Source organism: Saimiri boliviensis, chromosome 9 (genome assembly GCF_048565385.1).
Source record: "Saimiri boliviensis isolate mSaiBol1 chromosome 9, mSaiBol1.pri, whole genome shotgun sequence".
In the NCBI taxonomy this organism is placed as follows: domain Eukaryota; kingdom Metazoa; phylum Chordata; class Mammalia; order Primates; family Cebidae; genus Saimiri; species Saimiri boliviensis.
Genome location: NC_133457.1, coordinates 67,741,527 through 67,755,340, shown reverse-complemented (window position 1 = coordinate 67,755,340; position 13,814 = coordinate 67,741,527). Strand labels below are relative to the sequence as shown.

Sequence of the window (13,814 nt, the reverse complement as noted above, 5' to 3'; positions counted from 1 at the left end):
CTATAGAGAAGCTTAAAGTCGTGACATTTTTCCTGTATAAGTGATTTGATTTTTTGCTTGGCTGCTCAGATTCTTCCTTTATCAAGTCCAGTAACTAACAGGTCTTGGTATTGACCGTTCACTACATTTTCAGGAAACTTTCATTCTAACAGATGAGTACTCTACTGGTTTTGTTTAATTAACAAATCTGAGAGTCATTCATCTAGACAAATGGCAGAAGATGCGGAGAAATGCAGCTGAAGGGTTAAGATGGTGACGAGCATTGATGAGGTGTGTGAGATCGCTCACCTGAAGGCGTGGGTACGGTAGGTGGTTCACGTGGATGAGATACTAGTTTTTATTGAATGAGACCTGGGTTCATGGTTCTGCCACTTCTAACCAAGCACCCATGGTTTTCTTATCTGTAAAATGGGGATAGCATCAGTGGCCTAGGGTTGTGGGGATTACATAAAATACTGTAAAGGGCTTACTTAGCATAGCACCCAATGCGTTAGTAAGCTCAGTCGATGGTTGCTGTCTCCATTGTTACTGTGGTGACTATGGAAATGCAGCAGCACAGGAGACACATGAGCCTTGCCTTCAGAATATAGTCTAGCAGGGAAGGCTGGCGTTAAATAAGTGATTACCATCGTAGGGGCCAAGGGAAATCTTTGCCTTCACCCTGTGAAGGTTTACTGAAAAAACTGACAAAAGGCAGATTGATAAGCCGTGAAATTATTTTAATGTGTGTATCATGGGGAATGGCAGAATGATTACTCAGTAACCCAATAGGATACATGTTTATACACCCTTCTTCACAGGGGAATTGGAGGTGGAGGGGATGTGGCAATCTGAGGGATATGAGTTATTTTTAGGGACCTAGAGAACAGGATGGCCTAAGACAAAAGTCTGGCCCACAGAGCAGGTAACAGTGTGTGACAAGTCTGTCCAGGTATGTTGACGGAATTTTGTCTCCCTGCAATGAGTTAAATTAATGGGAACTCCATGCTGGGTGCGGTGGCTCATGCCTGTAATCCCAGTCCTTCGGGAGGCCCAGGCAGGTGGATCACTGGAGGTCAGGATTTTGAGACCAGCCTGGCCAACATGGCAAAACCCCCCCTCTACTAAAAAAAAATACAAAAATTACCTGGGTGTGGTGGCATGCACCTATAGTCCCAGCTACTCAGGAGGCCGAGGTGGGAGAATCACTTGAACCCAGGAGATCGTGCCAGTGCACTCCAGTTTGGGCAACAGTGCAAGACTCTCAAAAAAAAAAAAAAAAAAAAAAAACCAAACCCTCGGGGAAAGGACCAGGGGTAATTTTTTTCCCCTTTGGCAGGTCTAGACTTTAAGCAGATAAGGGAGCTTCAAAGAACAGCTTCTTGGTGGGGAGAGAGTAGGAGGTCAGAGACCTGGAGGCTGCATCTTCAGTCCAGCATGTCAAAACATATTTTGGGGTATTCATTTTTGACTCCCAACACAATAAAGTGTGATGAATACTAGGTATAGGATGCAACAGGAACATCCGGCTGGGGACCTGACCCAGGGCTGGGCTTGGAGAAAGTCTTCCCAAGGAAACTGTTCTGCTGTAAGGAGACAGTATGTTGATTTTTCACTCTGAGAGTTAGAGTCCGTGGCTTAATGTTGGAGGTTATTGGAGTGTTGACGTGTGTGATCGCTTCCAGGCCTCTCCTCCAGCTGTCTGAGGGCATGACGGCCTTTCTCATCCAAAGCACCTGGCACACAGAAGTGTGCAGTGTTTGTTAAATTAACTTCAAGTAGAATAAAAAGGTTTGGGGCTTCTGCATTCAGGATCCTACTGTCCCTAGCAGGTGCTATTTCTAGTTAATGGGCAACAGTGACATCTGGTGGTAAGAGTTGGAATTTGACTCCATACTTAAAGTCCCCCTGAATAAACTCGACTTCGGAATCGGAGACAGATTTTTGGAGTGGAAGGAATATTGGTCACGTAGGCCATGCTTCCTGCCTCACAGATGAAAAACTGCTGCTCAGTTTCAGGGACCTGAAGTTTAGGCTGTCTCCCCATGTAAATCCATAGTTCATCACGTCATAACTACCAGACCAGAACACTGAATAAACATCGTGTTTTAAAGTTCTCGTGTCATAGTGGAACTTCAGATATGATTTATACACTTGGTTCCATTTGCAAGCTGTTTGAATAGAACAGGGACACTTGGGAGAGGCAGCTGAGACAGGCACCCTGCCTGGTTTGCAATGATTTATCTGACATGAGTTCATGGAAGAGCCAACACTACTCATGAATCTAGTTTCCTTCTTAGAGAGGAGAGCCTACTTTCGCCTTAGTCATTGTATGAATCAAAAGAAGGATTTTGTTTTAGCAAGACAAAAGTTAGAGTTTCCCTAAATTCAGTCTTAATGAGTGAGTCGAGAGTGGAGGCCAGTGTCCAGTTGGTCCCCTCAGAGGAAGCTAGGAACATGTCCTGGCTGCCGTATTTTGAGCTGCTTTTTTTTTTTTTTTTTTTTTTGAGACGGAGTTTCACTCTTGTTACCCAGGCTGGAGTGCAATGGCGCGATCTCGGCTCACCGCAACCTCTGCCTCCTGGGTTCAGGCAATTCTCCTGCCTCAGCCTCCTGAGTAGCTGGGATTACAGGCATGCGCCACCACGCCCAGCTAATTTTTTGTATTTTTAGTAGAGACGGGGTTTCACCATGTTGACCAGGATGGTCTCGATCTCTTGACCTCGTGATCCACCCGCCTCGGCCTCCCAATGTGCTGGGATTACAGGCTTGAGCCACCGCGCCCGGCCTTTTGAGCTTCTTATAATGGTGTTAGGTCTTTTCCCATCCTGAATGCAATTCTGAAGTGTTAGAGACTGAATACAATTTTGCCATCACCCCTTTGAGTTATGGTCCTTACCTAGTCTCAGCTTGTCTACAACCATAGCTATTGTCTGCCCCATGGCGCCCCTTCCTACCTCACTCATTCTGTCAACGATAACCACATCTTCCACTGCTCCCCTGAGCTTAAACCGCCAGGACTCAAGCGATCTTCCCACCACAGCACCCCAAGTAGTTGGACTACAGGCGTGGGCCAGCACACCCAGTTGATACTTGTGTTTTTTGTAGAGACTGGATTTCACCATGCTGGGCAGAGTGGTCTCCACCTCCTGAGCTCAAGCGATCCTCCTGCCTCAGTCTCCCAAAGTGCTGGGATTACAGGCGTGAGCCACTGCACCTGGCCTATGTATGTGTTTTTAAATTGAGACTGGGTCTTGCTCTGTCACCCAGGCTGGAGTGCAGTGGCTGATCATACCTCAGCTCTATCTCTGGGCTCAAGCAGTCCCCCTGCCTCAGCCTCCCGAGTAGCTGGAACTGTAGCACACCACCACACCTGGCTGATTGCTTCAGCCTTTACAGAAAGGAAGCTGAGGAGATTCCCACATACAAATGGTTTTTACTGTGGAAGTGGTAAATTAAATACTAGTAAGTGCACAGGAATTGGGGACCTAGTTAATGAGAGAAATGAATAATTACCAGGATCAGGTTACCTTCATCCAAATGTTTTGAAGGACCATGATGTGAGCCAAGAATGGAATTGAGAAATTTGAGGGTAAAATAAAAATACATGAGCAACCTCATGGTGAAGGCTTGGTGGGGAGCCAGGCTAGAACTCATCTATCTAGAGAGGCCCCTGGGAACTAAGTGTTGACGTATCTGGCAGAACATTGAGTTTTCTAATAAAGTCAGTATGTGATGAATGAGACCACATCTATACAAACACATCTCAGACAAAGTAGTTCCATGGATATAATAAGATTGACTGTAGCAAAGTGGTATTAAACTAAAATGTGCTGGAAGAGACTGGGAGGCTGTTAGCTACCAAAGCCCAAATCCACGGCAGGTTGTAGAGGCAGAACTTCCAGCAAGATGGGGCTTGAACCTGGAGAAAATGAACAATTGTTATCTATATAGGGCTCCTGATTGTGAAGCAGAATAATTTAAAAAGCCTTAACCCTGGGCCAAAGACATCTCTAGGCAGTTTGTTTGTTTGTTCTGAATCCATGCTCACAGTATCTTTCTGATGACTCTTTTAGCTGAGAAGGGAGAGTCTCTGAACATGGGTCACAACCCACAGATAGAAATGAGTGGCTTAGTGTTCCTGGTTTACATGTCAGTTACGTGTGACTGGTGTAAGTCTAGCCCTGAGAGATACTCATGGTAAAATGACCAGACTGGATTTGGGGCCTGCAAAGCTGAGGTCTAGAATCGGAGCTGTGAAATGGAGACAGCCAGATGGGGCCTTTGTTTTAAGCTGTAGCAAAACTTGCTTCCAATAAATAACAGGCAAAACAGCGAAATCTGTAGTAATATGTATGACTACTAAAATAATAAAGATAACCAAAGAATATTTCACATTTTACAAAGCACTTTCGTGACCTATTTGATTATCCTGATAATAAAGGTACTATTATTATTTTAGGAAGAAAGTTGAGATTTGTGACTTGACTAATGTCAGAGTCAAAACTCAGGTATTCCCACTTCTGACTTTGTTCAATACATTTTTGTTTCTCATGGTAAGGGTAGGACCGCTGCTTATGTTACGTTTACTTATTTGTGGGAGAGAGACTTTCAATGAGAGGAATCTATTTGGTGACTATTACCATTAAGAGAAATAAGCATGGGTGAAGGTCCCGCTTTGGAGTTGGAACTACATGGAACTGTGGGGAGAATCTAATTTAGGGATTAGGGAACAAAAGCCGTTAGGTCCACACAAGGATGCTCAGCTGATTTTAAAGCTTTATTGTGGTAAATATACGTACAAAAATTACCATTTTAACCATTTTAAGTGCACAATACAGTGGAACTAAGTATACTCAAACGCTGTGCAACCATCACCACCATCCACCTCAGAAGGCTTCCATCAGCCCAAACAGAAACTCCATGCCCTTTAAGAATAACTTTCAGTTGGATGTGGTGGCTCACACCTGTAATCCCAGCACTTAGGGAGGTCAAGGCAGGTAGATGGCTTGAGCCCAGGAGTTCGAGACCAACCTGGGCAACATAGCAACGAACACCATCTCTATACAAAAAACACAAAAATGAGCTCGGTGTGGTGGGGCGAGCCTGTGGTCCAATTAGTTAGGACGCTGAGGCAGGAAGACCACTTAAGCCCAGGTGCTTGAGGCTGTAGTGAGCTGTCACTGTGTCACTGCACTCTGGCCTGGGCAATAGAGCAAGACCCTGTCTCAAAAACAACCCCAAAACCTTTCTACTTCCCCCTTCCACTCCGTAGCAACCTCTATTCTACTTTCTGTCTCTAGGAATTTGTTCACTCTGGGTACCTAATATACATGGAATCATACAATATTTGCCCTTTTGTGTCTGGCTTATTTAACTTAGCATGGTGTTTTCAAGGTTCATCCAGAATTCAGAATGTCATTCTTCTCTAAGGCTGAATACTCCACTGAATATATACACCAATTCTGTTACCCATTCATCGGTGGACGGTGGCTTGGGTCGTTTCTACCTTCTGATTATTGTGAGTAACACTGCCATGAACACTGGCATACAATGATCTGTTTCAGTCCCTTCTTTATTTTTCATTATTTTTTGTAGAGATGGGGTCTTGCTGTGTTGACCAGGCTGGTGTTGAGTTCCTGACCTCAAGCAGTTCTCCACCTCAGTCTCCCAAAGAGCTGGGATTACAGGCATGGGCCACTGTGTCTGGCCAAGTCCCTTCTTTCAAACCTTTTTTTTTTTTTAAAGATGGGAGTCTCACTCTGTCTCCCAGGCTGGAGTGTGGGGTGGGATCTTGGCTCACTGCCACCTCTGCCTCCCGGGTTCAAGCGTTTCTCTTACCTCAGCCTTCCGAGTAGCTGGGATTATAGGCACCTGCCACCACGCCCGGCTAATTTTTGTGTTTTTTTCAGTAGAGGTGGGGTTTCGCCATATTGGCCAGGCTGGTCTGGAACTCCTGATTTCGGGTGATCCACCCACCCTGGCCTCCCAGAATGTTGGGATTACAGGTGTGAGCCACTGCGCCCAGCTCCCTTCCTTCAAATCTTTTGGGCATATGCTTAGAAGTGGAATTGTAAATCATATGGCAATTCAATGTTTAACTTTTTGAGAAACCGCCAAACTGTTTTCTACAGTGGATATACCATTTTACATTCCCACCAGCCATGCATAAGGGTTCCGAATTCTTCACATCCTGGCAAACACTTGCTATTTTCCATTTTTTGGATAATATCCATCCTAATGAGTGTGACGTGTATCTCATTGTAGTTTTGGTGTGCATTTCTCTAACGGCTGGTGATGTTGGGCCTGTTATCATGGGCTTATCTGTCATGTGTATATCTTCTTTGGATTAATGTCTATTGAATTCCTTTGCCCATTTTTGAATTGGGTTTCATGCTGAGTTAGCTCATCTGGTTTTTGAGAAAAGTGCAAAAGCAATTCAATGGAGGAAGCAGAGCCTTCCAACAAATGGTCCTGGACCAACTGGACATCACAGGCGAAAAGGCAAAAAAGCACTTTGACCTAAACTTCACACCTTATATAAAAATCACATCAAAATAAGTCATGGGCATAAAACACTAACACTTTCATAAAAATGTTGGGAAATCTTTTGGACCCAGGGCTAGGCAAAGAATTCTTTTTTTTTTTTTTTTTTTTTTTTTTTGAGACGGAGTTTCGCTCTTGTTACCCAGGCTGGAGTGCAATGGCGCGATCTCGGCTCACCGCAACCTCCGCCTCCTGGGTTCAGGCAATTCTCCTGCCTCAGCCTCCTGAGTAGCTGGGACTACAGGCACGCACCACCATGCCCAGCTAATTTTTTTTTGTATTTTTAGTAGAGACGGGGTTTCACCATGTTGACCAGAATGGTCTCGATCTCTTGACCTTGTGATCCACCCGCCTCGGCCTCCCAAAGTGCTGGGATTACAGGGTTGAGCCACCGCGCCCGGCCTGGCAAAGAATTCTTAAGATTTCACATCAAAAGCACAATCCATAAAAGAAGGAATTGACAAATTGGACCCTGTCAAAAAGCCTTTTGTTCTGTGAAAGCTCAAGTGAAGAGGATTAAAAGACAAACTCAGATTCAGAGAAAGTGTTTGCAAACCATGTATCCAAGAAAGTACTAGTATATAGAATATATGAAGAATTCTCAAAACTCGACAGTTAGAAATTGAGCAAAAGAGATGAACAGACACTTCACCAAAGGAAATAGACAGATGACAAGCACGTGAAAAAGAGTGTTCAATATTAGTCATGTACATGAGAACCACAATGAGGTATCACTGTGCACCTATTAAAATAACGAAGAAATAGTGACAACACCAAACGTTGGCGAGGCGGCGGAGAAACTGGATCACTCAAGCATTGCTGGTAAGAACGCAAAAGTGGAACAGTCTGGAAAACAGCTTTGGCGATTTCTTCCAAAACCAGATACGCAGTTACTGTACTACACAGCAATTACACGCCTCCACAGAATGAAAACATGCTCACACAAAAACCTACACGTGAATGTAACAGCTGAATCATCATTGCTCCTAACTGGAGACAACCCGGATGTCCTTCAGTGGGTAAATGGTTAAACAAACTGGTACATTCACACTAGAGCTACTCAGCAGTAAAAAGGAACAGATAATTGACATATAACAACTTGGATGAATCTCCAAGGAACTATTCTGAGTTAAAAAAAAAAAATCCTGAAAAGTCTACACGCTGCATTATTTCATTTATATAACATTTTTGAAATGACAACATTTTGGAAATGGCGGACCGATGTGGTTATAAAGGGTTAGGGACTAGGGAAGGAGGAAGGAGCGAGGTATTCATAGCTATAAAAGGACAATAGAGATATCCTTGTGACAGTATTTGGTATTTTTTTTTTTTTTTTTTTGAGACAGAGTCTCACTCTGTCCCTCAGGCTGGAGTGCAGTGGTACAATCTCAGCTCACTACAACCTCCACCTCCTGAGGTCAAGTGATTCTCATGCCTCAGCCTCCCGAGTAACAGGGATTACAGGTGTCCACCACCATGCCTGGCTAATTTTTATTATTTTTACTAGAGACAGGGTTTCACTATCTTGGCCAGGCTGGTCTTGAACTCCTGGCCTCAAGTGATCTGCCCACCTCGACATCCAAAATGCTGGCATTATAGGTGTGGATGAGCTACTGTGCCCGGCCAGTATCTAGTATCTTGATGGTCGTGGATACACAAACCAACACATGATGAAAGAAAAGTACAGTTAACTTGGATAAATCTAAATAAAAGGAGTAGGTTGTATCGATGTCAATATCCTGGTTATGACATTATACTTAAGTTCTGCAAAATATTACCACTGTGGGGAACTGGAAGAGTATACATGGGATCTCTATTATTTCTTACAATTGCATGTGATTCTATAATAATCTCAATACAATTTCTTTTTTTTTTTTTTTTTTTTTTGAGACGGAGTTTCGCTCTTGTTACCCAGGCTGGAGTGCAATGGCGCGATCTCGGCTCACCGCAACCTCCGCCTCCTGGGCTCAGGCAATTCTCCTGCCTCAGCCTCCTGAGTAGCTGGGATTACAGGCACGTGCCACCATGCCCAGCTAATTTTTTGTATCTTTAGTAGAGACGGGGTTTCACCATGTTGACCAGGATGGTCTCGATCTGTCGACCTCGTGATCCACCCGCCTCAGCCTCCCAAAGTGCTGGGATTACAGGCTTGAGCCACCGCGCCCGGCTTCAATACAATTTCAAATTAAAAAGCAAGCCGGGCGGTGGCTCAAGCCTGTAATCCCAGCACTTTTGGAGGCCGAGACGGGTGGATCACGAGGTCAAGAGATCGAGACCATCCTGGTCAACATGGTGAAACCCCGTCTCTACTAAAAATACAAAACAATAGCTAGGCATGGTGGCGCGTGCCTGTAATCCCAGCTACTCAGGAGGCTGAGGCAGGAGAACTGCCTGAACTCAGGAGGCGGAGGTTGCGGTGAGCCGAGATCGCGCCATTGCACTCCAGCCTGGGTAACAAGAGGGAAACTCCGTCTAAAAATAATAATAATAATAAAAAAAGCAAACAAAATACAAAGAGCAGTGTCCTACAGATACTTCTGGTCAGAGAAACAAAGGGGGCCGGAATGAACAAGCACCGGTGCACTCTACGTGAGGAAATACCGGTGACCCGGGTTGGATTATCCAGCTTCTTGGATGACAAAATGTCGAGCTTACAAACTAAAGAAAATTCTCAAGAGAATTTTGGGCAGAAAAAAAAAATGGCGTGAGAGCCTTAGTGGCGACAGTGGAAAAGTAACACACCTAGAGGAAAATCATCCCTGGTTTTGAAAAAAATGGGTTACTGCAAGAATGATATCCTCGTCAAAAATAATCCTTGAATGGCTGGAGTAAATATTGCCCCCATTCCCAGACTTTCTAATGAACATTCCAACTCGTCTGTTCTGAAATTCTCCTGCGTCCTGAACTTTCTCACAGCATGTTCTTATTTTAATGGAAACCTGGCTTTCTGCTGGGAACCATGCTTCCCAGAAGCCCTCTAAGTAGACATGGCTGTTCCTTTTCCTATCCCACACAGTCCCCTCGTGGTCATGCGGTAAACAAGTGATACTCCCCACTACACACACCGTATAAGACCCTAATCCTTTGAGGCTCACCTATACCTGACTCCTGCTCTTTATGCTGTCTCTGCTACCATCTGCAGATTTATAGTTCTGTCCAATTGCTGCCCTCAGCTCACCGAGCAGCAGCTGGACACCAACGGGAAAGACCTGTTTTTCCCTTATCAGAAAACTCTGAGTTTACACCCGCAGTGCTGACGGCTGTCTAGCGCCATATCTTCATGTATGCGTGTCTATGGGGGTGGGCATTCATTCACCGTATGAGGAAAAAACAAAACAAAACAAAAACAGAAAAACAACTATCAAGATTTTCAAATTAATGAAGGCCAGTATAAATATTTGGCCAGGTGCCATGGCTCACACTTGTAATCCCAGCACTTTGGGAGGTCGAGGCAGGGGGATCGCCTGAGGTCAGGAGTTCAAGACCAGCCTGGTCAACATGGTGAATCTCCGTCCCTACTAAAAATTTTTAAAAAATTAGCCGAATAGTCTCAGCTACTCGGGAGGCTGAGGCAGGAGAATTGCTTGAACCCGGGAGGCGGAGGTCGCAGCGAGCCGAGGTCGCGCCACTGCGTTCCAGCCTGGGCCACAGAGCGAGACTCCGTCTCGGAATAAATTCATCGGAAAACGCCCTTGAATCATCTTTCCTAGAAATCTGCCTCCCACCCCCACATAGTCCTGAAACATGGCAGTGTCTTAAATTGGAAGGTGCCATTAAAAATGTATATACAAGTGTTTTCCTCTATGAAAATAAACGATGTTCATTATTTTAAAAATCCTCTAAAGCGTAAAAACGAAAGCGCAGCCCCGCGACTGCACCGCGCAAACGGAGCTGCCCTCGTCTGCACCTCGGTCTCGTGGCATCGTCGCTTCACCTCGCGGCACCGCGTCCCGCCTCCTCCCCGCAGCGGCGCGGCACGGCCTTCCTCCGCCGGTTTCCCGGTGCGATCGTTCGCTTTTGAACTCCGAGCAGTCGGCGGAACGCACGTCTCTGTGCACAACGTTTGGCCCACAACCCTTTGAAATATCTCCCGCGTACTCGGGACGCTGCCCACCGGGACCCTGCCCCGCGCGCCGTCCGCGCCCCTGTCAGTTTCAGAACTCTTGGCGCCCCTCGGCCCCCGTAGAGACGCGCGGACGTAAGACGCGTGACGTAAGACGCAGCGACGACGCCCGAGTGACGACACTGGTTTCCCTGGTGACGGTTGCCGGGGCAGCGCGTGCCGGCGTCCGGAAGAAGGGGCGTCGCCGCGGCAGGGAGAGGCGGAGAGAGACCGCGGTGAGTGCGGGGGACGGCGGGGCCGGGCCGGGGGAGCCCGAGCTGCCGGGAGCGCGGGCCCGAGCGCGCCGCCTGTGCCCGCAGGACTGCGGACTCGCCGGAGGGAGCTCCTCTCCGGCCGCAGACTCCAGCCCGGGAACCGGCTCTTCCCCGCGGCCCCACCCCGAAGCCGTCGGCAGGCGTCCGCGGGCGTCTCCGCCGCACGTCCAGGCCCCCGGCCTGTTGTTGAGAATACTCGGAAAGAACACAGTAAAAGCAGAAAGAGAAGGCGAGGGAAAGAGAAGAGCAGGGCCCGGTCTCTCCCCGCCGATCCCCGTGCACTCGGCAGCCCTCAGGGTCTCGCCTCCTCGCGGGAGCCTGCGCGGCTGCCGCCCTTCCCGCCCTGCGCTCCCTGCTCCGAGTCCTGCCTGGGCCGAGGGTTCTTTCCGTGCAGCTCTAGCCTTTACTTTTTTCTTTGTTTTGAGACGGAGTCTCACTGTCGCCCAGACTGGAGTGCAGTGGCGCGATCTCGGCTCGCTGCAACCTCTGCCTCCGGGTTCAAGCGATTCTCCTGCCTCGGGCCCTCGAGTAGCTGGGATCACAGGCCGCCGCCACCACGCCTGGCTAAGTTTTGTATTTTTAGTAGAGATGGCCAGGCTGGTTTCGAACTCCTGACCTCACGTGATCCGCCCACCTAGGCCTCCCAAAGTCCTGCGATTACAGGCATGAGCTACCGTTCCCGGCCTAGCCCTTACTTAAAAAAAAAAAAAAAAATTAATAGACTTAAAGCAGATTTATGGAAACATTGAACAGAAAACAGTTCCTTTATTCCTTCCATATTCCCGTTTTCTCTGTCGTTAACATCTTCCACATGGCATTGGCGTGGTACGTTTGTTATCATTGATACAACTATACTGATATGTTGTTACTACCTAAAGTTTATAGTTTACATTCAGGTTCATTTGTTGTTGTTTTGAGACAGGGTCTCATTTGGTCACCCAGGCTGGAGTGCAGTGCTGTGATCATGGCCCACTGCAGCCTGGAACCCCTGGACTCAAGCAGTCCTCCCACCTCAGACTCCTGAGTAGCTGGGAACACAGGCACGTGCTACCATGCCTGGCTAATTTAAAAAAATTTTTTGTAGAGATACGGTCTTGCTGTGTTACCAGGCTGATCTCAAGCTCCTGGCCTCAAGTGGTCTTCCCACCTTGGCTTCCTAGAGTGTTGACATCACAGCTGTGAGTCACCACACCTGGCCAGCGTTCACTGCTTTGGGTTCTACAGGTCTACAAGTTTGGCTAAATGTGTAATGCTGTGTATCCACCATTAAAGTACACGGAACACTTCCCTAAAAACCCCCAAGACTTTACTGTTCATTCCTCCTCCCCGCCAGCCCCTGGAAACCACTGCCATTTTTCGTTTAGAAGGGATTCACAACCACCAATATCTTTTACTTCTCTATAATTTTGCCTTTTCCAGATTACACAGCTTGCAATTATATAGTTTGTAGCCTTTTCAGACTGGTTTCTTCACTTAGCAACACACATTTAGGTTTCTTTCGTGTCTGTTCGTGGCTTGATAGCTTATTTCTTTTCATAGCTTGATAGCTCATTTCTTTTCATCACTGAATAATATTCCCTGGTATGAGTGTACCAGGTTATCTATTCACCTGCTGAAGTACATCTTGATTTTTTTCTGATTTTTGATAATTATGAGTAAAACTATGAACATTTCATGTGCAGGTTTTTGTGTGGACATATTGTTCAGCTCATTTGGGTAAATATGATTACTGGGTCATATGGCAAGACTGTGTTTAGCTTTGAAAAGACGACCCAGTTGTCTCACAAAGCGGCTTTTCCCTCTTGCGTTCCCACCAGCAATCAATGGAAAAGCCTGCAGCTTCACATTCTTGCTGTCATTTGATGTTGTCAGTGTTTTGGATTCCAGCTGTTCTAATAGGTGTGTAATGGTATCTCATTTTTGTTGTAATTTGCAATTTCCTAGGGGTATGACATGCTGAACATCTTTTCATTTGTCTGTTTACCATCGGTATTTCTTTTTTGTTGAGGAGTTTGTTCAGAGCTTTTGCCCACCGGATGACGGAGTTTCACTCTTGTCATCCAGGCTGGAGTGCAATGGCGCGATCTCAGCTCACTGCAACCTCCACCTTCCAAGCTATTCTCCTGCCTCAGCCTCTTGAGTATCTGGGATTATATCTGCCCGCCACCACGCCCAGCCAATTTTTGTATTTTTAGTAGAGAAGGGGTTTTGCCATGTTGGCCAGGCTGGTCTTGAACGCCTGACCTCAGGTGACCTGCCCACTTCAGCCTCCCAGAGTGCTGGGATTACAGGCAAGAGCCACAGCTCCCAACCTCTTTTCATTTTCTTTCTTTTTTTTTTTTTGAGACGGAATTTCGCTCTTGTTACCCAGACTGGAGTGCAATGGCGCAATCTCGGCTCACCGCAACCTCCGCCTCCTGGGTTCAGGCAGTTCTCCTGCCTCAGCCTCCCGAGTAGCTGGGATTACAGGCATGCACCACCATGCCCAGCTAATTTTTTGTATTTTTAGTAGAGACGGGGTTTCACCATTTTGACCAGGATGGTCTCGATCTCTTGACCTCATGATCCACCCGCCTCGGCCTCCCAAAGTGCTGGGATTACAGGCGTGAGCCACCGCGCCAGCTATAGTAAGTCTTAAGGTCAGGTAGTGTCAGTTTTCCACCTTTGTTCTTCTTTAATATTGTGTTGGATATTTTGGATCTTTTGCCTTTCCACATAAACTTTAGAATCATTTTGTTATTATCCATCCAGTAATTTGCTGGGATTTCTTTTTTTTTTTTCCCCAGCAGGTGAGTCGTTACACACTCCTTGGTGGATTCCAGCTTCCATGATCACCATCCTGGTGCTGGGATTTCTGTATTGCAATTGCATTCAATCTGTAGATCCAGTTGGGAAGAACTGACGTCTTAACA

At 46.5% G+C, this 13,814-nt stretch overlaps 1 protein-coding gene across 1 annotated transcript in view; it reads left to right on the top strand.

Annotated features, from left to right (window-relative positions):
* Nucleotides 1–10,780: 10,780 nt before the first annotated feature.
* Nucleotides 10,781–13,814, top strand: part of CCDC13 (coiled-coil domain containing 13) — a 63,381-nt gene continuing 60,347 nt past the window's right edge. The window contains exon 1 of the mRNA XM_003930861.4: nt 10,781–10,863. The gene's annotated coding sequence lies outside the window, so the exon portion shown is untranslated. The remainder of the gene's footprint in view (nt 10,864–13,814) is intronic.